We start from the raw sequence: 8895 nt of genomic DNA on the forward strand, positions 1-8895 counted from the left end.
ATTAACTTTATAGGTTACATGATTAAATGTATATAGGTTACATGATTAACTTTATAGGTTACATGATTAACTTTATAGGTTACATGATTAACCTTATAGGTTACATGATTAACTTTATAGGTTACAGGATTAACGTTATAGGTTACAGGATTAACTTTATAAATTACATGATTGCTTTATAGGTTAGATGATTAACTTTATAGGTTAGATGATTAACTTTATAGGTTACAGGATTAACTTTATAGGTTAGATGATTAACTTTATAGGTTACAGGATTAACTTTATAGGTTCATGATTGATTAATATGTTACATGATTGGCAATTAAAAGAGATTTATTAATGTTACATAACTTAAAGAAGTATATTTCTGTTGTATTGGCTAAGAATAGGTAGAACTGTACCACAAGGCCTTGCAGCAAGATGTCATAGAAGTTGACAGTTTAGTTTGTTGGTTTTGAGAAATGCAAATTGTAACGTCCAGAATTAAAGTGAATATCCACTAGCTGGTTTATTGTTTGAAAGTGATCAAAAGTGTCGGCCAACAGATATTTTTATATAAAGAAGCTTTCGCTTTATAACCCGACGTCCTAGCCATCATTTAGGAAGGTAGAAATACTACAAGGATACAGCTTTTTGGCACGTTGCACCTGTTGTCATGACAATGTCGCGCAATATCAACGTCAGTCACTTTTGAAGTTCAAACAGCCTCACAAGTCATTCTAAAATAATAATAATATATAAATATAAAATACGTAATTTCACATTCTCTTCCTTCCATTTTTTATATTGTAGTCATGAGCAGGAAGAATCAGAGGAAGCTTCGGCAGGCTGCTAAGCGGAGAGAGGAGGCTGCTGGGCTGACGGAGGACAGACCTGTTACTGTAAGTGTAACCATCACTATTAGCACACACGTCCCTGCAGTTATACCAGTGTTGTGTAACCATGCAGCCATGAATGATGCCACACTTCCTCTGTTCTGCTCCTGCAGGTCTGTTCGGCTGACAAGGCCTATGAGACCAGTGCCTCTGTGGCCACGGTTGCCCCCATCATGGCCGCCCCTAGGGACAACCAGGAGGTCAAGGCAGCCCCTCAGAAAGAGAAGGAAGCGCCCCAGAAAGAGAAGGCAGCGCCTCAGAAAGAGAAGGCAGCCCCTCAGAAAGAGAAGGCAGGCGTCCAGGAGGTCAAGACAGCTCCCCAGAAGGAGAAGGCAGCCCCTCAGCTGGTCAAAGCAGCCCCCCAGGGTGAGGAGCCTCAGGGAGATAAGACCCCCAAAATGTCTCGTGTGGCCCAGGCGTGTGAGCGTGTGAAGGCGGAGGAGAAGGAGAAGTGGAGGGCCCTGCTGGAGGCGGAGAAGGCCAGCAGCGCTCTGGCAAAGGCGGAGGTGGAGGAGGGCCTCCTCCAAAAGCTCCACGATATGGGGCAAGAAAGGAGTAGCCTCCTCCACAACATCTCTGACCTGGAGAAGGAGAGGCGCCAGGCCCTCCTGGAGGTGAAAGAAGGCAGACTTAGAGACAGCGACCTCCAACAAAAGCTCCACGTTATGGAGAAGGAGATGAGGAGCCACGCCCTCGCTGCAGAGCAAGAAATGGATAGGAGGCTGGCCAAGATCAGGACGGGGGTCAGGGCGATCCTCCTGGAGACCGCAGACGCCAGGGCCAAAGAGAGTGAGGCCCTGCTGGACCTGGAGAAGAGCAGGGATGAGGCCTGCACGAAGCTCCAGGAAGACAGAGGCCGGTGGGAGAAGGAGAAGGCCTCCTTCACAGCCGCCCACCTGCGCACCGCTGAGGCTGAGAAGAGGAGCAGGGCGGAGGTGGACGCGCTGAAGACGCACCTGGTCACCTCTCGTCAGCAGCTCTCGCTCTCCCAGACCAAGCTGCAGCAGGTGGAGGTCCAGACCAAGCTGCAGCAGGCGGAGGTCCAGACCAAGCTGCAGCAGGTAGAGAACCAGGCTCTAACAAAGAGGAAGGAGTGGCTGGACGACCTGAGGTTGGTTGGCGACGAGTTGGACGCAGTGTGGGAAGTAAAGAGAGAAGAAAAGAGAGAGGAGGAGAAGAAGTCCAAAGTTCCCTCTCTTAAATGTTTAGGGGTAGGGTTAGGGTTAGTGTTAGGGTTAGGCTTTGGGTTAAAACGTTTATTGGGTTAGGGTTAGAGAAAGAAAAGAAAAGAGAGAGGAGAAGAAGAAGTCCAAAGTTCCCTTCTTTAAATGTTTAGGGTTGGGGTTAGGGTTTGGGTTAGCACATTTAATTCGTTTAATTAATTACATTTTTGGGTTAATTGGCATATTTATATGGTGTTTGAAAAAAAACTAAAAGTGTTTGAATGACACACACACAATAAAAAATGTGCTAAAAAACTGTGTGAGACTTCATTACATTTTAAATTTTATGTGAGATTTCATTACAAAAGTCAGTAATTAGTGTGCTTGCTGTAGGCAAAGTCAACCAGGACTATATACACGTGTCCGACAGGTCCAAGAGCACCACTGAGACATGGGAACTGGCAGCCCTTTCTCTGACAAGACAAGACCACGTGGAAAACGTGAAAAACACAAAACACGTGTGTGCCATTTCTACAGATTTAACAATACACAGATATCTTACATCAACATGTTCATCTCTTCACACTGTCACTCCACATCTGAATATCTAAGCCATAACATTAATAGTTTTCTGTCTGTTCTGGCCGTTTGACGTTTGTTTGTTCGCTAGCTAACACAGTGGCTTTGACACCTGGTTACCACGGTAACGGTCTATGGTCTTAACATACGGATGGGCAACTTGGATGGTGGTGGGGGCCACAGAATGTATGTACTGGTGTAACCGAGTTAAACATTATGTGTACAGTTAGGTCCATATATATTTGGACACAGACAGATTATTTTTTTATTTTAGCTGTTTACCAAAACATCTTCCAGTTACAGTTATATAATGAATATGGGCTTAAAGTGCAGACTCTCAGCTTTAGGGTAAGGGTATTCACATCCAAATTGAAGGAAGGGTTTAGGAATTACAGCTCTTTAATATGTAGGTCAAGGGACCAAAAGTAATTGGACAATTGACTCAAAAGCTGTTTCATGGGCCAGTGTGGACTATTCCTTCATTATGTGTTCATCAATTAAGCAGGTAAAAGGTCTGAGTTGATTCCAAGTGTGGCATTTGCATTTGGAAGCTGTTCACAGGTTAGTCACCCTCCATGACCTCCTGTACCCATGTAGGTACTTGCTCTAGGTGTTCTATGCGGAAGAGAGTTGGCCCAAACACCAAGTAGTTCCTACACGATACCAACAGAGCATGTTGCCTGACAACTGTTTGTTAGTCCAATAAAAAGTCAATATTGGGTAAATCAGGACAGTTTAACCAGGAAGCTATGTGGAACTATTTGAAGCTCATTGGCGCCACTCATCTAACATACCACTCTCTGCTCAAGGCTACTTGGTTGCTGTTTTTCTGTTCAACCAGTTCTGCGTGATCTATTTCTATACCCACTCAAGAATGCATGCTAAGCCCCGCGGTGGTGTAGCGGTCTAAGCACTGGCCACTAGTGCATGCTGCCCACCGGGGACTGGGTTCGAATCCCAGCTCGCCAGATCCGGATATGGCTGGGGCACACACGGGGAGCGGCATATTGGGCGGCCGCTCCCGAGGGCGGTATAGGAGTATTTCCGGACAAGGATCCGTCGCGCAACAGCGCCCCCGGGGTGCCGGAATAACAGGTGCTGGGCTCGAGGAGCCAGTCAGCTAGTCTGCCTGGCGGCCTCTTCTGGGACTGCCGGCCACGTGCGGCGGATCCTTCGCAATGGGCAGGGGATAATTGGATGCTAGGTTGGGTTCAATTGGCTACCAAATTGGGTGAAAAAGGGATAAAATCTGGAAAAAAGAAAAAGAAGAATGCATGCTAAAGTGGAACATGCAATTGCAATCTCAAATTCATAATTGCATTGAATTGAGTCCACTATAAGCTTCCATAGAATTCTGTGTTCGATATTATTTCATTTTATGGAAAAGTCAACCGGAGTTTACGGTTTAATAAATTACATTTCAGTTATTGAACAACTATCAATCAATCAAACTTTATTTATATAGTAAATATAGTCACACGGACATCCGGGGCAGTTCCCCAACACTGCCGTTACCATGGTAACCGGATGTGTCAGCTCAAACCACCGGGCTCGTTAGCTAGTCTTTACCTTACCTAGTTTAACCAACTTAATAAAAACCAACACTTTACATATTATTAATGAACACATTATCCAAAACAGGCATAGATACGGACCCCCATGGAGTCAAGCAACATTTACATTTGACTCCAAATGTGACATGTCGTGAAAAATATTGATAGAAATACTGATGAAATAATGTTTCTGTGAAATCAAAGTGCGAGTGTCCCGTAACACCCGCGGCTGCGACGCACCTGATAGATACTCGTCAGTAATGAGTGCTTTTTTTTGGGGGGGGGGGGGGGGTTAATATTTTTATTGAGTTTCACAGAGACATGTACACAACAGCATGTACACACAACAACTAGTATCCGTGGGGGAGGTTGTTGTCCCATTAATAGTAGCAAACTAGCTTTTTGCACTTTGTTATGCAGTACATTGTCCATAAACAATAACAGACAATGTTCTTTCTCTCTTTTTTTAAAACAAACTAACAAACAAAAAACACAAACACAAACAAAAAGCAAAGAAAAACAAAACAAACAACAACAACAAAAAAACAGGGGGAGGAGGCCATGTCACATATAATGAATGAATGAATGAATGGTCTTTATTGTCATTGCTACAGTACAGGTACCAAACAACGAAATTTAGGAGGGGTGGCTCCCCTGGTGTTAGGAAAGAAAAAAAAAAACTTTAAAAAAAATCACAAGAAGGGAAGGAGCTGGTTTACATAAATAAAGGCTATGTACACTATCCACTGTACTATACGTACTGTACAGATGGACGACTAGGGTTGTCATATTGCACAATAGTGTTATTGCACATTTATTTAAAGTGTCGCAGTTTGCAGGCTTGAAATGTACATATTTGTGCCTCAGCACTACACCTGATTTTTTTTCAGTCCAGCAGCTGCCATCAATCCGTCCAGACTGTCCAGGGCCCAGAACCTAGGTCTTTGCTGTGTTCAGGGCCTGGACGGCCCTGTGGTAGAAGCTGTTCTTCAGTCTGTTTGTCCTTGCGGCCAAGGTCCTGAACCGCCTTTTCGAGGGCAGCCGGGTAAAGTGTTCGTACCCAGGGTGGGTAGGGTCCCTGGAGATCTTGGAGGCCTTCCTGAGACAGCGTGTGTTGTACAGCTCTTCCAGAGAGGGGAGGGGGGCGCCGGTGATCTTCTGTGCTGTTCTCACGACTCTCTGTAGCGCATTTCTCTCTGCAGCTCGAGAACCAGTTGCAGATGCCGTAGGTGAGGATGCTCTCCACTGCGCCGCGGTAGAAGGTCACCAGTATCTCCTGCTTGCTGTGTTCCTTCCTGAGGACTCTCAGGATGTATAGCCGCTGTTGTGCCTTCTTGATGGTGTCTTTTGTGTTGTCCTTCCAGGTCAGGTCATCCCGCATGTGCATCCCCAGGAATCGGAGGGTTGAGACTCTCTCCATGCTCTCTCCGTCGATGAGCAGGGGCTGGATCTCTGACTTTTTCCTCCTGAAGTCTACGATGATTTCCTGGGTCTTTGACTTGTTCAGCAGCAGGTTGTTAACCTTGCACAGCTTGCTCAGTTGCTCTACCTCATCCCTGTACGCCGCCTCGTCCCCCCCCCCGAGATGCATCCCACCAAGGTGGTGTCGTCTGCAAACTTTACGATGGAGTTGCTGGGGTGGACGGGGGTGAAGTCGTAGGTGTAGAGGTTGTAGAGGATGGGGCTTAGCACGCAGCCCTGGGGGGACCCAGTGCTGAGTCTGAGGGCTGTGGAGGTGTGGGGGCCCACCCGCACCCTCTGGGGGCGGTCGGTCAGGAAGTCCTTGATCCATGCACATATAGAGTGTGGTAGACCCAGGTCTAGTAGTTTGGTCACTAGCCTGTCTGGAAGGATGGTGTTGAAGGCGGAGCTGAAGTCCACAAAGAGCAGTCTCGCGTAGCTGTTTCCCCTCTCCAGGTGGGATAGAGTGGCGTGGAGAGTCATCGCGATGGCGTCCTCTGTGGACCTGTGGGCTCTGTAGGCGAACTGGTATGGATCCAGGTTGGGCGGGAGGCGTGTGAGTATGTGGGCCCGGACTAGTTTCTCGAAGCACTTCATGATGATTGGTGTGAGTGCCACCGGGCGGTAGTCGTTTAGGCAGCTCACCGTGCTTTTCTTCGGGACTGGGATGATAGTTGAGGTTTTCAGGCAGGGTGGGATGGTGGCCTGGGACAGGGACTGGTTGAAGATGTTGGTGAAAACCCCGGCCAGCTGGTCGGCGCAGTCCCTCAGCACCCGTCCCAGGACGCCATCCGGCCCCGAGGCTTTCCTGTGGTCCACCGCCTTCAGCACGCGTCTCACTTCATGCTCTGTGAGGGTGAGGCTGCTGAGAGCTGGAGAGAGTGGTGTTTGTGTTGTGGTTACCTCCGTTCGCCCCTCGTCGAACCGGGCGTAGAAGGTGTTCAGCTTTCCCGCCAGCAGGGTGTCGTCCTCTGCGGCTGTGAGCCTGTTGGCTCTGAAGTTTGTCATGTGCTGAACCCCCTGCCACATCCGCCTGGAGTCGTTGCTCAGGAAGCATTCCTCAATCTTCTCTCTGTGGTCTGCCTTGGCCGCTTTGATTCCGCGCTTTAGGTTAGCCCTGGTGGTGCTGTACAGAGGTGTGCTCTTCCCTGCGAAGAAGGCGTTGTCCCTCTCGTTGATCAGTTTTTGGACCTTCCCAGTCATCCATGGCTTCGTGTTGGGGTAGACCCGGACCCGTTTGTCCACGGTGACTGAGTTGGTGCAGTTCACTATGTGGTTCAGAACCGACGACGTGTACTGTTCCAGGTCCTCATGCTCATATTCCTGCCATGGGGTGTCATTTAGGCAGATCTGCAGTGGAGCGGACCCTTCTGGCCAGGTTCTGACAGTCTTAGTGGTGATGGGAGCACTTTTCCCCATGGTAGTGTATGCTGGGATCAGGAGGATTGACACATGGTCAGACATGCCTAGATGAGCTAGCGGACTAGCCTTGTAAGCATGTTTGATGTTGGTGTAAACCTTGTCCAGTGTTTTTTCTCCTCTTGTTGCACATTTCACATGCTGATAGAACTTGGGTAGTACTGCCTTCAGGTCGACATGATTGAAATCTCCTGCTATAATGTGAATTGCCTGTGGGTCTGTGCTTTGTTGACCACTGATGACGTCATATAGCCGCGCCAATGCTAGGCTACCATCCGCGCTAGGCACAATGTAAACACATGTAATGTACACCGCGTTGAATTCCCTCGGGAGGTATGTGGGTCGGCATTTAACAGTCAAGTATTCCAGGTCTGGGGAACAGTGGCTACTTACAGTTTTCGTGTTTAAGCACCAGCTATCCTTCGTCGATATTATCAGGCCGCCTCCGCGGGACTTACGCGGGACTTTAGAAATAAACAGAAAAGAAAATGACACAACAAATGACACAACAAATGCCATAATATAATAATATAGATCACCCCCATCGGAGACAACATCCAAGTATTATTATTATTAGTAGTAATTATTATTATACACAGCGGCAGCACAAACACCAGGGGCCCATTCCACGAAGGTGGATTATCTTCTAATCCTCGATAAAGTTCTAATCTGCGATAATGTTACTTGCGTTCGGTGCCATCAATGTGGCTCAAATAATTCGCTGTTTGGTTGCTATGCAACATATCCTTCTGAGTCAGATATAATTAGCCTGGTCCCGAGCAGACTTACAGGCTGGCTAAGGTAATGCGTGCGTCAAAAAAGGCTCACAGGCGGAAACTACATCCCGAATGACAGTTCCTCAAGTGTCTTTTAGTTCCCACTTCACACGAGATAGATAGATAGATAGTTTGACTGTGTGATAGATAGATAATTTGATATTTTGAAAGTGTGATCGATCGATAGATAGTTTGATTGTGTAATAGATAACTTGATATTTTGAAAGTGTGATAGATAGATCGATAGATAAATAAATTAAAAAGTGTAAAAAATAAAATAAAATAAATAGGTATCTTTATTAACTTGCATTGCTTTTGTCACAGCGGTCTGGCTGGCGCAGTGGTTAAGGCAACCAGCTAGAGTTCCGAAGGTTGCGAGTTTGAGACTTGATTTTAGCGATTTTTTAATTTATTTTTTACATTTAACCGAAACCTTCATGCAAAGGCTTCAAACACCATTGTAATCGTGTCAGTTCTTGTAAATTAGCCTGCACCATAATTTTATAGCCTACATACTTTTTTAGATTAGATTTTAGATTAGATTCAGACAACGAAATGCAGTGAAAAGTGCGTCTGAAGAGGGATTTGAACCATCGATTTAAAATGACGATTAAATACTATGGCAGCGGTCGATACCACTAGGCCATTGTGACGATATGACGGCTTGTAGCCTGCTGCTGATATCACCACAGTAGTAAATATTAATTTATTAAAATATGAACATATAACAATAACTGGGGCTAGTATGACCTACGCATTTAATCGGTCAGCAATTTCTTGCCAAACCATTTCCATCGCCTTGTTAATTGCGGCAGTATTGCACTATTTTACATCTTATTTTTCCGTCCTCATAAAGATCAATAATTCGGAATGCTGCGCAAATGTAGGACCCCTGCAGAGTGGAGTATCTTCATTTCGACAGATCGACTCTTCGGGGCTCTTTATGTCTGCGTGCACGCGCCCATATCGAGGATTTCGAAGCTGGTGTTCTGTGAACACTGATGACACAAGCCTGATCCTCGTTCGAGGAATCACCTGAGGCTTGAATTCCAATCCCGAGTTGCCTGAT

The sequence above is a fragment of the Nansenia antarctica genome, assembly GCF_963989245.1.
Source record: "Nansenia antarctica genome assembly, chromosome: 5".
In the NCBI taxonomy this organism is placed as follows: Eukaryota; Metazoa; Chordata; class Actinopteri; order Argentiniformes; family Microstomatidae; genus Nansenia; species Nansenia antarctica.